Consider the following 20,494-nt stretch of genomic DNA (forward strand, 5'->3'; position numbering starts at 1 on the left):
AGGGAGTACTTCCGGGGTCACAGCGCTTTGACCCGGCGCCATGATGCAGCTGAAATAGCGTATTTTGGAATTTGGAAGTAAAACGATTATCATTTGTAGGAAGTGCACTGACATTTTTTTTTCAAAAGGCGTCACATAGGTGTATTCCTTCTGCTGCTAAGCTGTCGTCAGCGGGCGGTGTACCGTGACAGTCACAGTCCAGTCGTGAGCGGGGTCTCCCCTGGCATCAGTACAAGATGTACAGGATACAGGTGCTGCTTGTAGGATCGAGTCTCAGTTCGGGGCAAGCATGTGCCTGTTCACCGGTCTCAGCTCTGGGTGTCGCACGTCACCCCTTAGATATTATAACAGTCTTGCGTCCACAGCATGACTGTCACGTTCTCAGCTCGTAAGAAGAACCTTTTACACGAGCAGTCGAAGTAGTCAATTAAACAGATAACCTAATTATTTTCCAATTTAGACACATATAAAAGTTTTCTTAAATCATTTTACAGTTGACACATCAGAATAACATACAGTAAAATAATAATCACGTGCTACTCGTTTTGTGACATCCGTGAGTTTTATGTCAAATGTGAAACACCCCACATATCATTATTAATTAGATAATTTGAAAAATCATTTGACTATAAACACAAAATAGCTAGCTTTTTGACGATAAGCATTTTTAATTGTTCGGAAATGTGATGCGAATAAATTTCAATCCCTAAAAACTTAACTAAAATGAAAATACCGATCTGGACGCAGGACACTCTGGCCGCTAGGTGGCAGCATTACAAGAAACAAAATGAACGGAGTCAGAAACGTTCCCAGTCCCCGGCGCGCCCCCTGCTGGCCATGCCTGTGCCGCCGACCCCGGAAGAGAACGGGCGACACGCCGCCTCGCCGTGATGAGTCCCGGATCCGGCTCGTCCCGCAGGACCCGGAGCCTTTGCCGCAGGAAGTCCGGGCGGCGAGATAAGAGCCGCTGTGCAAACTTTCCGTGAGGCCCGAGCTCGGCTTTCGCCTTCCTTCTGAAAGCGCGACCTCGGGAGCCTCTTATATTCCTGTGGTAAAATATCTCCATTCGCCACCACGAGCTGTAAATGATGTAATGGTCCTGTAAGACTGGACCGCGAAGGTCCTGCTTGGGACGACGTGACATACAAGCTTAAACAGATTAAAGTCTCTTCAGACGAAATATGTAGAATATTGAATAAGTGAATTATGAATTATCCCACAATAAAACAACTGCAGGCAGAAATGAGCTACACCCACTCAGACACGTTTCTATAAATAGGATTTACACATGAAACAGCCAAAACACAGGCTGGGTGCTGTGCTAGACACATGCCTCTGGGAGCACTGCTCTCTGAAGCAGCTCCTTCTCCCTCCTCGTCTCCCTCTCCTTGTTTTGCTCATTAGCCACCTGGCAAAGTCTTTATTTTATCACTTTCTTGGCCATATGTAATTTCTTGCATTAGGAATTTGTCTTTTCACATACCCCAGCTTGCTCTCCATGAGACACAGAGACAGGGAGAGAAGCTGGGGGTCAGAGCGCAGGGTCAGCCATTTATACAGCACCCCTGGAGCAGCTGGGGTGAAGGGCCTTGCTCAGGGGCCCAAGAGAGTAGGACTCCTCTGCCGGCCACCGGATTCAAACCGGCAACCTTCCAGCCACAGGGGCAGATCCTGAGCCACAGAGCCACCGCTCCACCACAGGGCGGAGATCCTGCGCCGAGCTCAGCCCCCAGCCCTGCTGTACTGGCAGTGTCATCACCCGCCAGGCCCGGCTCTGCCAGGGATGGGTGGGCTGGATTTGGCTGGTAAGTTCAGGGACTGCTGAGGCACAGCGCCCCCGTGTGGCTGGGCAGGTGTCTGTTTTTCTCTGCTTCTACGGCAAACAGGGCAAGACTTGGGACCCCCCAGCTGGGGACAGAGACAAGACCGAACCGACGCCAGGAACGGGTCACAGGGAAATGCCAACGACACCGCCCATCCCTTCCAGCCCAGGAGAGCTGTAGGCTGTCAGTCAGCAGGAGGCGCTGTGGCACCAGGAAGGGTTTTCGGCCAGGTGAGGTCCTGTAGTTGCAGGCCTTGTTTTAAATGATATCAGGTAACAGTGCGGTTCAGTTAGTTCACAGAGCTAACAGAGCCGGTTAAGCCTGTGGGATTGTGGGACTGTGGGCGGTCTGAATAAAATTCTGTCTGATCCTGCAATTCCAAGATCCCTGCGGTGCTCCGGGTACATGGATCAAAGACTCGGAGGCGCAGTCTAGGTGTAGCTGTCCGGCTCAGCGAAAGGCAGGCCGCTGTACTGCTCTCGCTCGCTGGAAGTATTGTGCATATCGAAGTCACATTTGTAGTGGCGCTTGTGCCGTAAAACGGAGGCACTGTGTCTTTAAAACACTTGAAGAACAGAAATTGCCCATTTCCTTCATAACCCCCCCCCCCATCTGCTTATACAAGCAATCATAGCGGCGGAATGCGTCTCCCATTCATGAGAGGGTTTCAGCGAGCTTCCTGTCCGCCTGGATACAGAGCCCAGGCCAGCTCATTGGCAGGAGGCGCGAGGCTGGACCGCAGCCAATCAGGAGTGCCTGGCAGTGATTCTGTGCCGTGATTGGCTGTGCCCGCAGTGGGGAATAGAGTGTTGCTGTCTTGTCTATGAACTGCAGCAATGGCATACCTTTTCACCGTTTTAGAGATCAGCTCATTTAACCTACATTTTGTCAGTGTGGGAATGAGAGATTACTCCACCATGCAGAAGAACAGTTCTGGGTTTTGTTGTGTCTGTCCTTTTTGAATTTCATTGCACATTTTGAGCCCTGTGATCCCCGATATTGTTATAGTAGGATCCACTCACATACATTTTTCAGTTTGTCTTTGGGTAGCTAATGCTTTGAGAATCTGGGTTCATCTCTCTTGGTGCATTAAATTGGGAAATATGTGGACCAGTGATTACATTTCTCAGACTGACAACGTCTGCTTGGGGTTAGAGCTGAGGCACAGGGAGAGGGGCAGTGTGGGTTAGTGGTTAGATCTGAGGCACCGGGAGAGAGGCAGTGTGGGCTAGTGGTTAGAGCTGAGGCACTGGGAGAGAGGCAGTGTGGGCTAGTGGTTAGAGCTGAGGCACTGGGAGAGAGGCAGTGTGGGCTAGTGGTTAGAGCTGAGGCACAGGGAGAGGGGCAGTGTGGGCTAGTGGTTAGAGCTGAGGCACTGGGAGAGGGGCAGTGTGGGCTAGTGGTTAGAGCTGAGGCACTGGGAGAGAGGCAGTGTGGGCTAGTGGTTAGAGCTGAGGCACTGGGAGAGAGGCAGTGTGGGCTAGTGGTTAGAGCTGAGGCACAGGGAGAGGGGCAGTGTGGGCTAGTGGTTAGAGCTGAGGCACTGGGAGAGAGGCAGTGTGGGCTAGTGGTTAGAGCTGAGGCACTGGGAGAGAGGCAGTGTGGGCTAGTGGTTAGAGATGAGGCACTGGGAGAGAAGGAGGTAGCTAGTGAGTGGAACTTTGTTTGCTTCAGAGAGGGGGAAAAGAATATTATCTATTTAAGGTCTCCTGGTGTATTTGTTTTCCATTTGTTGTTGCCATTCTGTAAAACACGAGGTTAAGGTGGTGTTGAAGTTTCACCAGGGGGTACAGGAGCAGAGCAGTATCTGTATTAACAGGTCTCTAGTTCAGACCGGTGGGAGAGCTTACAGGCTGCAGTGATACACCAACGATGAGCAGCTATTTATGGAGGGATGGGTGGTAATCAGCTCAGGAGCTCAGGAGCTGAGCCCAGCAAGGCCTGGGGCACACACACGTGTACTCACACACATGAGCACTCCTACGCACACATTTATTCACACTTGTGCACATTCCTGAATGCACATTCACATACACATGTGTGCATTCTCACACACACACACGAACACTCCAACATACACATTTCCTCACACACATGCACACTGACATACGCTAACACACACGTACACGCTCACACACACTCCCTCCCAGGGAGAATCCCAGGGAGCCAGGGAGAATCCGTGTAATTCAGAAAAACACTGAACAATCCCAGCAGGCCCTCCGGCGGGACAGACAGAGCCTGAAAGTGCCTCAGGCAGAGATGGAGTCCATCTCGAGCCTTTCATTTCAGAGAGAGCCCTGCATTACAGTTTCACGTATTGGAAATCTCTGTGGTTCTGTAGCTGTTTCTTCAATATATTTTCCAGCAACACGCTGACTCTCTTCAGGCACAGCTACAGTGATGGGGCTGTGCCAAGCACTCTGTGTCCTGTCCAATCGGTTTGACTGTGAACAAACATTGTAATCCAGGATGCTTGAAGAAGTACTTCTATTTCTAATGCACAGTGATATAAGAGGGTTCTAACAGCACTTAATTATCCATATACAATTTCTTGTATTAGGAATTTGTCTTTTCACATACCCCAGCTTGCTCTCCATGAGACACACAGACAGGGAGAGAAGCTGGGGGTCAGAGCGCAGGGTCAGCTATTGTACAGCACCCCTGGAGCAGCTGGGGTGAAGGGCCTTGCTCAGGGGCCCAACAGAGTAGGATTCGAACCGGCAACCTTCCAGCCACAGGCACAGATCCTGAGGCACAGAGCCACCCCTCCGCCCCATGATCCCAGTTTTATATAATGCGCAGAAAACCAAACCGACGACGTGTTTCGCTTCGAGTGAATACACCTCCTGCCCCGCGCGGCTCCCGGTCACACTGGGGCGCGGAAGATCTGCCCCCAGCCCGTGCCGGCGAGATGGCAGTGTCCTGCTGGGAATGCGGGGCTCTCATTTCTAGCCGGTCTCAGAGCTGTTTACTCCGAGATGATTGTCGTAAAGAACAATAAAAGGTCCTGAGTTCCCAGAATCTGCTGGGACGTGATTCCAATTATGTGGTTTGGAGATACAATCAGTCTCTCTGTTGTGCGACACGCCCTGCCTCACTTCCTCCCCCGTCCGCCCCTCGGACTCTCCCCCCCTCTCCCTCTCCCTCTCCCTCTCTCTCCGGCTCTCCTCTCTCCTTCCCGCAGGACGGGCTCTGACCTGTCCAGATGGGATCTCTCCGTCTCCCTGCCCCCGGAGAGGGGGCAAAAACGCGCAGGAGGCAGAGCAGTCGTACGCACCTGTACGCTAGTGACCACCTCCGCAAGCAATTCCTTTCAATTAGCCTGGAAGCAGGGAAGGAGCCAGTCTTCGTCTTAGCGTTCCAAATGATCTCTAAACCAATTAACTCATCACCTAATGAGGTAGACAGAAACTACCTTCGGGTCTGATTGTCTAACGGCGACTGATCAGGCCTGCTGGGACCGGGGCTGCCCTGGACGGGAACTGGACAGATCTGTTCAAAGGCTGGTCGCTCCGGTGACCACAGTGACCACAGTGTCCACTGGCGTCGTGGCGGCTGGACCCCCGGGTGTCGACCTGAACGTATACAGGTGACGGTTGGGCGAACGGTTGAGCGCTCCTGGACAGTGAAGTGTGAAACCCCCTGCAGCACACTTCTGTCACGGCTAATCTGCGCAGCGTTTGATGAAGTCATCAAGATCTCGGCCTGAGAGGAGAGAGATCATCAGGGCCCGGTGGGGCTGGACCGGGCTCAGAACACCCCTGTCGGAGAGCTGCCTGGTCCCGGACAGAGCTGTGGGGACTCGGGACAGGATGTTGCCGTGGTCAGAGATCACAGGACCCCGCCTGCTCCTTCGTGCCCCTTTCTGCTGGAGAGCCTGGCGACCCCTGGGTCTCGTCCCGCCCTGTGGTGAGGGACACCAGGGCGTGGACTTCGAGCACACGGCTGGGCAGCTTGTTCCAGACTCCCACCCCGTCAACTCCAAACAAGCTTTTCCAGTGTCACTCCACTCCCGGTTCTCCCAGTCCCCCTGTGTGCTGGGATCCCTCGTCCTGTAACTGGCCCCTGGACTGGTTTTGTAAGTGACCTATTAGAACTGTTGTCTGCACTTAACAGCACTTCCAGAGCTCTTTATGAAGGGGGGGGGGGGTCTCATTTCATCCCCCGGGGAAGTGCAGCCCCTCCTGTGTGACACAGCTGCCCCCCTGCACAGCGGATCGGGGGGAGGAGAGAGACCCTGCTGCTCCAGGTGGATACAGGAGCTGCTGTAGAGATCCCAGACTGCCCAGCCCAGAGGGGACTACAGCCAGGGCACTGGGTTTATGGGTACCCTGTTCTCATGGGTACAGGGGACCCCGTAGTGAGGACCCCAGTTTCACATCTCATCACAGCGCAGTGGCCCTGGTCTCCCTACTGGCGCACCAGCCTGGACGTGCTGGTCCAGAGAGCAGAGCGCCCCCCTGCTGGTCCACCAGCACCATTTACAGCAGCGACCTGGTTATCCCCAGAGCCAGGCGCCCGGCCAGGACTGACCTCCGGTCCGCTGAGGCTCCTGAGGGGCTGATCAGCTCAGGCTCCGGGGGGACTGCGGTCAGGAGGTCACATCCACCACCAGAACCACCAGACTGATCCGTGTCCGCCTCACAAATCAATGTGCCGTTAATTGCAGGTGTGCTGTTTGAACGGAGACGCGCTAGCCTGGGCCAGAGTGCCGGGAGCCGCCGGGTCGGTCCGGGCCAGACGTTTTCTGCTCGTGCTGCTCTTTGGGCAGCCGAACACGACCGAACCGGCCCGGTCCGGCCCGTTCCCGAATCCCTTCCCCCGGGGCGCGTCGGCGAGTGCCGGATCCGCGGGCTCATTCGGACCCCTGCACGTCGCGCCCCCCCCCCCGCCGACTCCGAGCTCCCTCTCGCGATGTCCCCGCCCCGCGGGACTTGGCCGCGCCGCCTGCGCTCCGCGCGCTGCGGCCAGTAGGATTCGGTCAGCGGGAGGGAGCGGAGCTCGAGGCTCCGGGAGAAGACGGCAGGAGAAACAGCCGCCCAAATTAACCAGCGGCGGGGCGACTGAGCGCGTCACAGGCTACCTCGCCCGGAACAGCGGCGCAGCCCCCGGGACCGGAGCAAAGGCGTGGTCGCCGGCTAGTTCGAGGGTGTTTTTGGGGTGTTCCTTCGTTGTTTTCCCCCGTGTTTGTCACGGAGGGAGGAGGTGGAAACGCACCGCCGCCATCTTTGGGACTGACTGTAGGAGAGCGCAGCGCCTGGGCCGAGGCTGAGGTCGGGGAGGAGTTTGTTCTCAATCAGCGACAATAACACCTTGTTTTCACAGCAAACACATCGACAACAACGGCAGCTGGGGCCCCGGGAGGAGGAAAAGGGAAAACCGAAACGCCGAGAGCCCGTTTCTCCTCCTCCTCCCTTCCCCCCCGCGGTCTGCCCGAGCCCTTTCCCTTGGATACGGGACTCGCTTCTCTTCCTTGTAAACCTGCTCTTTCGGACGGGTAAGTGGGTCGCTTTCCGTTTCACTAGGGCTGTCGGCGGGTGTGCCTCCTGGGCAGGCGGGACCGGTGCGTGTCACCTTGTGCGGGCCGGGCAGTGCGGGGCGGCCGGCTGGCCCGGGGTCCGTGTCGCCCCTGTCCGGCTGCTCTCGGCCTCCGCCTCTGCCCGGCGGCTGCGGCTGCAGGCGTGTACGCGCGTCCCCGGCCCCTCTCATCGATTCGCCTGTGCGGTTATTTATTGCCGCCTTTCCCCGGTCTTGTGCGGGGAGAGCGAACACGTTAAAGTAAGACCCCCCCCCTTTAAGGCCACCCTCTCTACCGCCTACAAAAAGTCTCTCGGGGGGGATGTTCTTGGACAGTAGACAGCAGAAGGACGTTTAAATTTTGTGTATATCGATGTGCCTTGTGCCGTTTGATAGCGACATCCACGTTCATGCCGTACCAGGCTGGGAAATTGCTGAGCACCCCCCCTCCCCCCACCGCTGTCGTCACCCCCTCTCCTGCCACCCCAACAGACACACACCCGATCCCCGTGTTTTCCGCCGAGCGCATCACGGGCGTGCGCCTCTCCTCCCGGGGTCTTGCGTGAAGTTTCTAGACCTGGAGACCCGGGGACGCCAGGCACTGAGGGGTGGTGACAGCGATCGCCCCCCCCCCCAGACAGCACCGTGTTTCCAAAACAAGGTGCACCCCTCGTTTGGGGCTGGCAGCCCGTGTTCGCTCCCCCCCACCACCACCCGCCGCCATTCCCGGCTTCCATGTGGCGATTTCGCGCTACCAGGAGTGTCTGGGTCTGGGAAGACGTCATGTATTGATAGACCAGCTGTAGCGTGTGCGGGTCCGGTGCGAAAAGCGGAAAATCGATTGAGGATCCTGCCTTCCAAATCACCTGGTGTATGACAGCTGCACAATGACATAGTTCAGTAGTTCAGCCATGTCGCCGGCCTTCTGACACAGTGCCAGTGATCGTACTGTCTGCTGGTGATGTTTAGACCATGTCTTGGGGGGGTAGTGGGACTCGAGTTATCTGTGTCTCAGCTGTGGGAACTGGACTGCTCAGGGCTCAAACATCTTTTCTTCCCAAAAGCATGGAGAAAGAAAAGCCACAAAGTGTACTGGATTTTGTAGAGATGTGGAATTAAAACTAGAGTAGCCCAGCTGGTCTCAGGCCACTGATGTAAGTGGGGTGTAAGAAATGGAAGATGTTAGCTCTTAAAGGCACAAAGTCAGGGGCGAGCCAGGATTTGCTGGTGTATAATATGAGCGCTGCACTTTCTGTGCTTCAGATTATGCCTGGACCCTGCTGGATAAAAGGAGTAACTGAATTCAATAGGGATTTCTCTGGTAGAGCACAGTTCATCTTCTGCCATTGTGTCCTATGACCCTCTCACAGCTCTTACTAGTCATTTGCTTCTGAATGCCTGGGCTCCATTGTGTTTGTACTTTTAGCTCTGTCACCACAGGGCACTGCTCTCTGTCAGTCCCCACGTTCCTGTCTCGCAGGAATTTATCATGGTGGTTTGGAAGAAGCCATAGTAAAGCAAGCGCTGGCCTCACAGAGAAGCAGCTCAGCAGAGAACAGACCAGGGCTGTGTGGTTCTTGCTCGTCTGTCCCTGGAGAAGGACTTTCCTGGCTGAGAAGTGTGTTCCTCCCACAGTCTCTTGGTCAGCAGGTCCTGTAACCTAAAAGCAAAGCCAGTCACTGTATTCAATCACCCATAGTGGTTGGTGAATTTAAATCAAGTGCTGCTGTGTTAAAATGGTGCGGTGTCCTATTGTACTGATTCCCTAAGTCCTAATTTAGAATATGTGGTTACCACACCATAACGTGCTGCTGTTCTGGAGTCAGTACAGCGAAGCGCAGCCAGACGCGGTCCCAGGATTAAAAGAAAGTCCCAAGCTGTCAGTCTGCAGGAACTGACCCTCTTTAGTCTTGAGCAGAGAAGATCCTCAAAGGTACTGACATTCATCCCAGCAGACGTCCTCAGATCTAACAGTGAAGCTCACCAGAGGACACGAGTGGGGGATTTTTAGTGCATTCGAAATTGTCTACAGGAGGCACCCACTTTGCCCAAAGGGAGGTGGGTGTGTGGCACAAGCTATCCAGGCACACTCTTGAAGCCGATACCCTGGCTTCTCCCAAGGCACGGCTGGATAGGATCCTCAGATTGATTGGCTCCTAAGTACTAGACAGGCTGGAATGCTCCCTTCCATTCCCTTTCTGTGACTTGAGGTTCTTACACTTGAGATTTAATTCTGCTCGTCCCCCCTGGCTTCAGAAGTGACAAGAGCAGCTGCAGGGTTTGGTTGGGGCCGGTCTGATTGCTCTTCTGCCAGGGTCCAGCTGCTTTTCTTGCAGGGCAGCAGCACACAGGTCCGACTCCTGTGTGCTGGGACCTGGTATCCGAGTTCCTCTGACCTTCTGCTCTGAGAAGAGAGGCTAGTGTGGGCAGAGCGAATGTGTGTCTGCCAGCATCTTGCTCCCTCTGTCTTGTTACAGCCGAGGCTTGAGGCTTGCCCAGCGATGGGGGGGACACCCTGGGGCTCCTGCGGACACTGGCACCCCTCGCCTTGCACAGGGTCCGCCCGCACAGAGAGGCAGCCGCTCGGGGGAAACCCCATCTCCTGTGTCGGGACGCGTCAGGTTGTTAGCGTGGTCTTCTGCAGCGGAGAGAGAAGTGGCTCTTCACCGCCAGAACATGATTTTGACCGCAGCTGGTGCAGTTCTGACGCTACCTTGTGAATGTTGAGCTTTGAGCTTGTGATAAATTAATATTCAGAATACAAGAGAACTCCGAAAGCAGGACATATCTATTAATTATTGGGGTTGGTGAGAAAGACATGAGCTCAATTGCAGCTTAGCATGGCACTAGTCCATCACAGATCCCTGAGGTTGCGCACTTCAAGGGTTAAGTCATTTCAGCTCCTTTCTGGAAGGAGGTCCCAGCCACATTGTGATTATAACCCTGTGGGAACAGTTATTTTCAGGAACCTGATATTTTTCAGGCATAATTTCAAAAAATAAAAAAAACCCAAGATATGAAGGAGACTGGTGTTGAAACAGTCATTTGCAGTTATTTATAGAAGGGCTGAAGATTATAGGTTTGAGATTATCAAAGGGTTGAATGGGCTAAGTGTTCTAGGAGTTGTTTAGAAATGGAGCAGTTGGTTTAGACGAAAGGCGAGTGCGTGTCCATCACAGGTAAAGCAGAAGGGGGTGGGGACAGATGCCATTGGCCTGGAAGGAAGATAGCAGCTCTAAAGTGCTTGTATTCGGGTACTGATCACAGTAAGTTTCGGGCCGTTTGGGAATTTTCATAATTGAATAGGAACATATGAATCTGTAAGTGTTCAAAACATAAACCCTGTGTATTCTGTTGACATCAGGTTGGGTGTATAGTGAACCTGGCTGTGTGTAGAGCAGGAATATGAATGATGTTGCTAACCGGAGCTGCCGAGCAACAAGTTTTCCTTAATTAAAAGTCATGATCATTTCCATGATCACTCCTCCTGCAGTGTGTGACGCATTCATTGGGCCTGTATAGTGGGGTTATAGTGTGCATTTTTGCACTTTGCTGTCAGGCTGAGATATCTGGTATGGGATGCTGTTCCCCTTGGAAAAGAACAAGTAGCGTATTCTGCTTTCTGCATCAAGTGTGTCAGATTAAAGTGAAGTTCATCTTTGTCTCAGATTTGCATCTCAGCATAGATGGGAAAAGCTGTTTCAGTTCTTTATTTTTCGTTTCTCAGTGACACAGTAGAAGCTCCTGCAGTGGCAGCGCACAGTACCACAGGTTCCCCAGACCTTGTATTCGAGTGTGGAAGTTCCAGGAAATGCAGTGCAGGGCTGTGGTGGATACAGAATCGTGTTAGAAATATCTGATGGGGTTGCACGATAGTGACAGAGCTGACACAAGGCCACAGTGGAGGAACTGGAGAGTTTCCTGAAGTTTCTTGCGAATCAAAGCTTAATGCCTGTCGAGAACTGTTTGTCTAAGGGGTGCAGTCACTGTTCGGTCTTGGTATCCAGTCATGGAAAAGCCAGCTTGATTTTAATTTGCAAAGTTTCTGGTGAGACCTGTTGCAAAAGCAGCTTGGAGTTCTTCAGAGGAGCTGCTCATTTCGTGTGCCTGTAGTCTTGTGGCACGATAGCTGAGGCTGAGGAATGTGGTGGAGAGAATTTGTGAGATGCTGTAGCTGCAGTAGAAATCAGCCGGTCTCGTCACTCATCTGCGGTGTGTTGGCCGAGTCTTCGGCTGTTTGCATTTAAAACATTGTATGTTTAGGACCAACCAGAAATGCCTTCTATGTAGAAACAAACAAAAAGTTGCATTCTGAAAGATAGCTGGGGGGGTGGGGGTGGGGAAGAGATGACTTGTTTTTTTCTTGTGGATTGTTTTTGGTTTAAATGTTAAATCTGTTGTCGTGTTCCATGTGGCTGACTACCCCCCCCCTTGCTCAGATGAACCAAGAGGCTGGGAAGCTCTATTCATGGAAGACCTCATTCAAGCTTGGGTTGCAGGTTATTTAAAAAGCTAATTGAGGAGTATTGATGGTGGAGAGTGCCTTTTCATCTCAGTGCAGAACTCTTAGTGGCTGTGTGTTCTCCTGACACAGTGTCTTGAGGCAGAGTAGTAGCCCTGTGGCTGGCTTCTTGGGTCAGATGGCTCAGGACTGGCCACAGCCTTGCTGATCAGTAAAATAGCCATGGTGCCTCACCCCTGTGCTCCCCTGACAGACTCTTCTGCATTCGGCAAAAAACAAAACGTCTCAAGGTAACTCTTGTTATGTTTTTAAATAGCTTTAAAATGCATCCACCAGTTCTTTAAGGTCTGACGGCCCCTTTTGTCCACTAGCTGAGCTAATCTTGGGTGTGAAGCAGCCGATTAGGAAGAAGGCTGTATGGTTGGAATTCACTTGGTGAGATGGAGAGTGGTGTTGCAGTTTACCTAAAAACAAGCTCGACTACCTTGCGGAGCTGGGTTTGCGGGGCTGTTAAGAATAATATACATCTCTACAGGACTGTTTAACATAAACCGGAAATATCCGTAAATACACAATGAGAGCATGCAGCAAGAATGTCAGGACTGCTCTCCTTCTGTTCAGCTGCATTCCAGTTTGTTTTCTTGGGCGGCAGCTCTCTTGATTCCCTACTGATCTGCTGAGTGGGCCGGGGTTATAGGATTCCAGATTGGTATCAGTGAGACAGTCCAACTGGTTATCAGATTCCTGGGATAATTGTTTTATGGTTGGAGGTCACACAGCTGTATTTAAAGCGCATATGCAAACAAGTTTAGCAGATTGCCCTGTACAGGTAGGAGTCCTTACGTTTAGTTTCATTTTTGTTGGTAACCCACACTGTCCATAGCCCTACAGTAGTAAAGTTATTTTTTGGAAACAGCCTGCAGTGTATAAACTTATCTTATCTCCCTTCTCCCAGAATGACTCTTCTGTGTTTGGCAGTGTCTGTAGATCTGATAGCCTGGTTATGCGGAACTCTCGATCTGTATACGATGCATGTGGAAGTATATTGGGAACATTGGAGCTCCACTGTGGTTTAGTGCTTATTTCAAAATGAAGGGGTTCTGTGGCTCTACATTTCCAGCCCATGAGGACATAGAAGCTACAAAATAATCAAAACATCTGCCTTGTGTCTTGATGGACACTGGGTAAGTCATTCCCATGTAGAAGGAAAAAAATGCAATTAATATTGCACTAAGAGAAGCAATAAACTGCTTCTCTTCAGTCCTTGAATGTTGTCTATCCTAAATGGAACCCTTCAAGATGAGTATTTTGTATTCTGTTTGTATATGTGTATATATATATATGATTGATAGCCGGTGTTCAGTGTTTTCTATGAACGAGGAGCTGGACTGAGTGTTTTCACTGCTTGCCTCAGCTGAGGGCGCTGGCCTGCTTGTCCAGGCCAATCCACACTCGGCAGGAAGTCTTGTGACCAAGGCATCGGTTGTAATGTTTGCATAATTGTTCAGGGAGGGAGGAGAGCTTATGTTTACCACAGCCAAGAACATCAAATGTCAGAAATAAAAATATCTTGGGGAGAAAAAGATATTTTGAGACCCTAAACTATGTGCACTACACCATACTAAAGAGTCCTGAACTATTCATTAAAAACAAGTCATTTGTTACGGCATGAGTCGTCTTAAACAGTAAATTGTTTTTGTTACCGTTGGTGCCAGTGGATGTTCTTTACAGAAGAAGGCAAGTTGTAAGTCATGGAGGAAAGTGGAAGTGAGGAACTGTGGCTCTGACAGCCTACCCTTGCAGCAGGAGAGACCGCGGTGGGTGTAACAGTGGGCATTCCTTGGTCTGTGGCTTGCAGAGACTGTTATGAGTTTTAGGGGCTGTACCAAAAGCACAGTGCCATTCAGTAACCCACTAATGCACTTATCTCACACCTAAAGGCCTGGCTTCTACAGAGCCGCAGTGAAGTGGGTGAGTTGCAGTCCTGCCTGTGAGTTTGAACAGAAGGTTCAATAGGAATGGTGCCCAGATAAGCCAAACCCCCTTTCTTCAGACAAAGTGAACTGAGAATATACCTCCTTGTATTCGTGAGAGAGTTAATTATGACGTATAAAAGCATGAACCTTTTCTGATTAGGTAGGACTGAATGTAACGGATGTTGTCTAAGGTCATGTTTTGTAGCTCTTTCAAGAAGGACAGCTCTGTTGACCCAGAGTCTGAAGGAGTCCGGTGGCCCTGGGTTTGTGTCTGAAACAGGAGGAGCTTCAATACCAGTAGCTCAGCTGCTTGTCCTGAAGAACTTTACCTTAGAGAAGAAGACCAGTTCCATAAAAAATATTTCTTCCTTAAGTCTGTGAAGTTCAGCTGCGTGGAGCCCCCGTTTGGTCAGGGTTGTGTGATTAAAGACGGGAAGAAAAATGTAGACATGTTGAATGTTTTTATTATTAATTCTTTAAAATTAAGGACTCTTGGATGCTTCAGTTGGTAAAACCTTGTATGGCGTCTGGCTTTGCTGCTTACAGGATTAAAAAACTCAACTTACGCCATTTGGCTCATCTACCCCGTCTCTGTGTGAGTAGCTGATTGATCTGGGGATCTTGTACAGCTTGTTCTTGAACAAAGCTGTGTAGCAGGTCTTTGTGTAAAAGTTCCTCTTGTTTTTTGTTTTAAATGCACTTCCCAGTAATCTCCAGTTGTGTTCACCGTTGGCTTGGGAAAAGTCCATTGGATTGACTTTGTCAGTGGTTTTGAAAATGTAATTGGGACCACTCATAGTCCTCTAGACTCAATACAGAACATGGCCTAGAAATGGGAGAACAAGCTCTCTGATTATACAGAAGTGGTAATTAAAGGTTAGCAATTTATTATAAAATAAAAATTCTTTTGACTGAAAACACCCACTAGGAAGGTGAATTTAAAGGAGTGGTTTGTATTGCAGCTCTCCGTATGTTGTGCTGGAGTATTAACTGTGCTGAGGAGGTTATCATGGATTAAGGACCTGTTTATAGTCATTTATCTTGTGGCTTTCACTGCTGCTGGGATGTAATTGAGATTAAACCATGATACCTGTGCTCATTATTAAAATGAAGACGCTCCTAAGGTTACAGGCATTGCTGCCAGTCGCGCAGCAGCGGGCTTATTCAGAAGATGGATAAAGCGGTGATTTGCATTTTGTTTTGCTTACCTGCAGTGTTGTGGGATTGTACAGCGGTGTCTCGTCTGCATTGGATGATTTTAAACGCTGGAATTAAAAATGATTGGTTTGTAGCGTTTTTTTACATTGGCCCCCCTCCGTATTTGTTTTCAAGACATTTTCTTTCATACAATTGCAGTACAAATGTTTTTTTTTTGTTTAAAGTGGTTTTTGGTATGATTGGGGTCAGCAGATAAGAGTCTCGGTTAAATGTCTGTGTTCACTGGAGCCAAAGAGAGTGTGGTCTCATATCTAGGGTTGGGCACTTGTGTAATAGTCTTCTCTCTTATTCACTATGTGCAGTTGTGATTCCACATTGTCACTGACTGGAGTCCAGGTAAGTGGTCAGAGTTACCTCTCTGGAAGTCCGGACTTCTCCCTGCTCTGAGACTAGACAGGACAGTGTTGCTCATGGTTCACAGATGACAGAACCTGAACTACTCAAGGTCAAGGGCATCTTTTCGCCTCTAGAGCAGGTACAGCCACGTGTGCATTGAAATGCCTGCTTGTAACAAAGGCTCTACACTGGAGGTACCTTGCAAATATGAAAATGATCAGTACAGATGAAAGCAGGTGAACAGCACGTTGCCCTGGTGCAGAGCCAGGGCAGTGAAAGCAATCGGGGCGCATCAGAGCAAGTGCTGAACAAACTATGCAAACCCGATTCACTGAACAGGGGGAATACTAAGTGTGAAGGCTTTATCTGCCCAGCACTCACAGCAGGTATTCTGTCTGAACTGCTGGCACAGTGCACAGACAGGGATCTCCATGCAATGCAGATTTTCAGTGTGACTGGCAGGACACAGGGCACACTTGCTCTTAATGATGTTATGGAGAAAAACTTGAACTGGACTGTGTTCTTCTAGCTTTGCATAACCTGCCTTCTCATAATCATTCTCTCTCCCCACACAGAACATTACCACTGCTTTTAGCAAACTCTTAGACACAAATGTCACCATTCTTGAGGTTCCAAATCCCAGTGAAGTAGCTGCACGAGACAGTTTGCTGTAGAGGCGCTTTCACCCGATTCCCTAGTTTCTTCGGCTCTGTGGCTTTGCCGTGTGCTTCAGTCTTAGTGGGAGGACAGCTCCTTTTAACGCTGGTTCCCAGGTCTGCGTGTGGAGGCCTGTTCTGACAGGCAGCACTCCCACCCAGCCCTGCGGTTTGCCTCTATTTATAGCTCTCCCCAGTCAGCTGGAGCCTCATGACTGGAGTGCTGTGCTTCAGTGGGTTCTTGACAGGGTTAACTCGGCTAGTTCTGCCTTCTCCCTCTTGCCCTGTCTCCCCTGTTCAGCTCTCTAGCAGTCTGTAGCAAGTGTATGCCAAGCAGGTTGGGCCTTCAGTTTCTACATGCTGAACATTTGACATTTATCCACACACCTCTCAGTGAAGCAATGACCTTCTGCCTCACAGGTCGTTGGACTCCTGGCTGTGTCTGTGTTTTAATGCAATTGCATTTATATCTCATTTATAAAATCTCGTTGAACTTGTCCTGCATTTGCAAAGAGACAACTAAGACGTAAAATGTGAACCTTTTCTTGCTTAAAGGTAAAAGGCAAGATGGTTACGCTTGCTGTATCTCTGTACAGAACAAAAGAAAAGAAAAAAAACGCAGCGCGAGTTTTCCATTTCTTGCCTCCTTCTCCTGTGAGTTGGACTCTTCCTCTGGTGTCGCCTGTTCAGTTGGCCTGCGGGGTGTAGCTCTCCTCAAGCTCCCAGCCCACTAACTCTGATTCCCACAGCCATTCAGCTCTCCCTCAGCAAGGCAGAGAGAAGGCTCAGTGTGAAATCGTCTGTGCGTGTTCACAAGGAACCCAGATCCCCAGGACGGTCTGCTGTGAGGGGTGGCCTGAGACGTTGTAAACTGTAAATCCAGAACTGTACATGTTAAAGATCAGTGGTTGCAAATTTCTTTTACTGCTGTGTACCCCCACACACTTCAGTTGCCTAATTCTGTCGTTTTCCCATTGTTGGAGGTTTGTTATATGAACATATTAAGGAGTTTGATGCTGGTAATGTGAAGTGGTAGAAGACTGATTTGACACTTGGATACGCTCAGTGTTGAGGCTTGCAGTGTTCACCAGGCTGCAGTGTGCCGGCTTGCTCACTGCTGCATGTGGAAGGGGCACTCGGTGGTCACAGAAACCGGGAGCGCGAGACTGCAGCGTGGGAGACGGCAGCTTCCGGTTTGGCTGTGTTGGAGCTGGCGGTGTGCACTCCCTTGCGGGTTTCTCCCCGCCAGGCTGCCCTGAGCAGCATGTGTGTGCTTCTGAGAGTCCTGTGTGTATCGCACCCCTAACGCGAGTCAAACACCATGAGCCAACCCCCAGGAGAGTGTGAAACCTGTGACGTAATCAGCCGTATCACAACAGTGCCACGGTTCTGGGGCTGGTCAGCTGAATCACACACTGTGGATTCGGAGCAGAGTCAGCTGGGTGTCTGTGTGCCTTCCTTTTACACTGGGACCTCTGCAGTTTAAGGAAAAAAAGACAAGTTGGATTAATTTTTGGAACGTGGTCTGTAGCAACACCGGGCAGGAACAGAGCTGTGAATTTGAGTTTGTGCCTCAGTTTTTCAGATCATGATTGAGGGGGCAAGAGGAAGAGAAAATGCCCACTAGCCACACTGCACCTGGTCTGAGATTACATCACCATCTCTTGTTCACTACATCTACATGCCTGACAGCCTGGCGGTGGCAGACGATAGCTTGGATATTCTCATTCAAGTGAAGGACTGATATTCACAAGTTTGCCGAATTAAGCTGGTGATATTATATTGCTTAATAACACAGTATATCTTTTTAATATTTAGTGGACCCTGATTTGTCATGATTTGCAGAAACAGATTCCAGGTCAAGTAACCACATTCAGAAGGGGGATTTCACTATCTTAGACTTCAACTACATGTCCAGAAGTTTTGCAGAAAGGATTAATAAAAAAGATGTAGGAATGAGGGAGGGAGAGTGAGTTTATGTTGAATGCAAGAGGCCAACCTTCATCTCCTGCTTCACTAGGATCTGTCATTATCTACCTTGAAGTTGTTGCATATGAGATACTGTATCACACTGAAAGCCTGGACTGCAGTTTTTTTAAAGCACTTGTCTTAGTCATGTTGGTGTACAGCCATGTTGGAGACCAGTGCAACAGTAAAGAAAGCACAGCCTCTCCCAACTCCTCCTCTGCCTTGCATCTGCTCTTCTGTTTCCTGACTTCCATCTCTTCGCTCGCTCCCCTCCTGTTACCTTGTGTCCCCATCTCTCTTGTCTCTCTATCTGTTTTTCCTGGCTGTTGCTGCCCGCTGATGCCCCTTTGCTGCCTGTGCGTTTCCGTCTGTCTTCCCCCTTCTGTGAGCAGCGGTGTGTGGCTCCTCCGCAGTCCTTATGACTTTACCGCAGTGTTTCAAGCGCCATGTAATTAAAACTGCGTAAACGCTGGCAGGGTCTGCGCGTCAGTCTCACAGGCTGCTCCACGCAGGACTGGTCATGCTGACACAGGGAGACAGAGGACAGGAGGAAACTGGTTAAGTAACCAGCGTTCTGCCTTAAATTAACCATTTCCTGCCTCTGGTTGACGGTCCTGGTCCACTGTCTCTCACTGTAGGCAGCAGGACTCTCAAGACTTTTGGAAGGCCTGTAGAAAATGGAGGAAAACGGGTGTTTTTTGTACTTGGAAACCACCTTTAGTCATTTTTCACATGAGGCTGCGACATTTACACAATGTAAAACCACCTGGAAACCCAGGCATGGAGGCTGTCGTTCATTGGTGATTCAATCACAACATTACAGCTTCCAAATTGTAAATCCCCGTTTTTGTTAAGTGAGATCACATCAGTTCTTCATGTTTTCTTCAACTGCAGAAATCTGCTGTCTGGCTGATATCTCTGTGATAATGGTAAAACTGGGCAGCGTTACCATAAACGATGCAGGTCTTGAAATCTGGTCATTAAGCTCTGGTTGCTTAAGTTGGTTACTTAAATCTGGTTATTAAGCGAAAGTTACTTAGTATTCCTATTTCTGAGGTTCTCTTTAAAATAGACTTTGGGAAGGTGTCTAAAAGAAATCAGTCTAATTAAAACACGTTAGATCATCATGATATGATTATTTATACTTAACACTCCTGTTTATCAGGTGATCTGGACTTAGGAAGGATGTTTCCCAATGATGGGCAGCAGTTGACTGCCACAGTTAAGCAGCAACAGCACATAATTATGAATTATTAATATAAATGTTGATACTGTTGAAAGAGTAGGTTATAAAAATGTGATGTAAAACTCATTGTAGTTCGGGGCAGAAGTGCGAAGCTGGTCACCAGGTGAATTAAGGGAGGTCAGAGCCAACAAGCACTGAATGTCTGTTTGTTCAGATTGCTATAACTGTTTGTTTTAATGACTAGTTCTGAACTTGGGATTGAAAACAAAGATCTCCATCGAGATTAGTGCATAGGCATCAGTTGGCTTCTGGTTTCAGTCAAACCTGTTGGCAAATTAGAAATGGCAAAGAACAGTGTAAAACTTTTAAAGGGGAAATGGTGAGTAAAGCACAGTTAATTACAAACTTTGCAATCTGGATGTAGATTTTCCATAAGAAAGATTACCTTTTAGGTAGCACCTCCCTTCTCTACACAAGTAGAAGAGACATCCAGGCATTTCCATTAAAACAGCCACATGGCTCCAGCAGTTAAAAAGTTATTCCTGTTTTGTATGATCTCGTGTGAAGTTTGTTTGATAAACAGTCTTCAGTCTAGTGACAGAGTGAGAGTGCTTCCTTTTTAAACCTCTTTGGTAAATAATGGCTTGGGCTGTCCCTGCCCTCCCCTCTTGTATCTTTCTGAGATGTTGATTAAACACTGTGTGCAGAGGTAAACTGGAAGGGCTGGGTTTGACACTTCCTGTGTGCTCCAGAGATGTTCAGCAATGCAGAGAGACAGCTGGAAACGTGCAGTCTGAACTACAGTGGGTTTTCACCAGTATTGTTCTGAGTTTCTCTGTTCTTTAATAGGGAAGATATTAGCATTGCAGAGTTGTTCAATTGCTGCCCATTCCTTTTGGGTTATTGGTCAAGTTCAGAGGGCTTTAGGAGTAACGGAAACTATTGTATTTTAAAATGGTCAGGATTATCATTTGGCACGGGTTTATGTATTGGCACATTGTATTCTTTTGCCACTAGAATATCTTCCATCAGTGAAGTCAGAAGAGATATCAATGATAATGACTTAATGGCCAATGTATATTCTCCTTAATGTTTTGCTGTCTGGTGAGCAGTAGGGCCTCGGTAGCCTGGTACAGTAGTGCTCGAATCCCTGAACACCCGCTGCCATCAGTACGAGCAGAACCAGCAAAACCACAGGCCACCTGTTCTTGTGGTTTGGTGAGACCACATCCTGTTGATCCTTGTGAAAAGCCATCAGTCACCGCTTTTCTACAGGAAGGTGAAGGGACTGAGCTTATAAACAAATTAAGAAGGGCTCTGAGTGAGCCTTGTGCTTTGTGTCCTGGTACAAG

At 49.7% G+C, this 20,494-nt stretch overlaps 1 protein-coding gene across 2 annotated transcripts in view; it reads left to right on the forward strand.

The window, feature by feature from the left end:
* Positions 1–6,776: 6,776 nt before the first annotated feature.
* taok1a (TAO kinase 1a) overlaps positions 6,777–20,494 on the forward strand; it is a 38,589-nt gene continuing 24,871 nt past the window's right edge. For both annotated transcript variants that reach the window (XR_011183754.1, XM_006640919.3), the window contains exon 1: positions 6,777–7,320. The gene's annotated coding sequence lies outside the window, so the exon portion shown is untranslated. The remainder of the gene's footprint in view (positions 7,321–20,494) is intronic.

Source organism: Lepisosteus oculatus, chromosome 26 (assembly GCF_040954835.1).
Source record: "Lepisosteus oculatus isolate fLepOcu1 chromosome 26, fLepOcu1.hap2, whole genome shotgun sequence".
NCBI classification, from domain to species: Eukaryota; Metazoa; Chordata; class Actinopteri; order Semionotiformes; family Lepisosteidae; genus Lepisosteus; species Lepisosteus oculatus.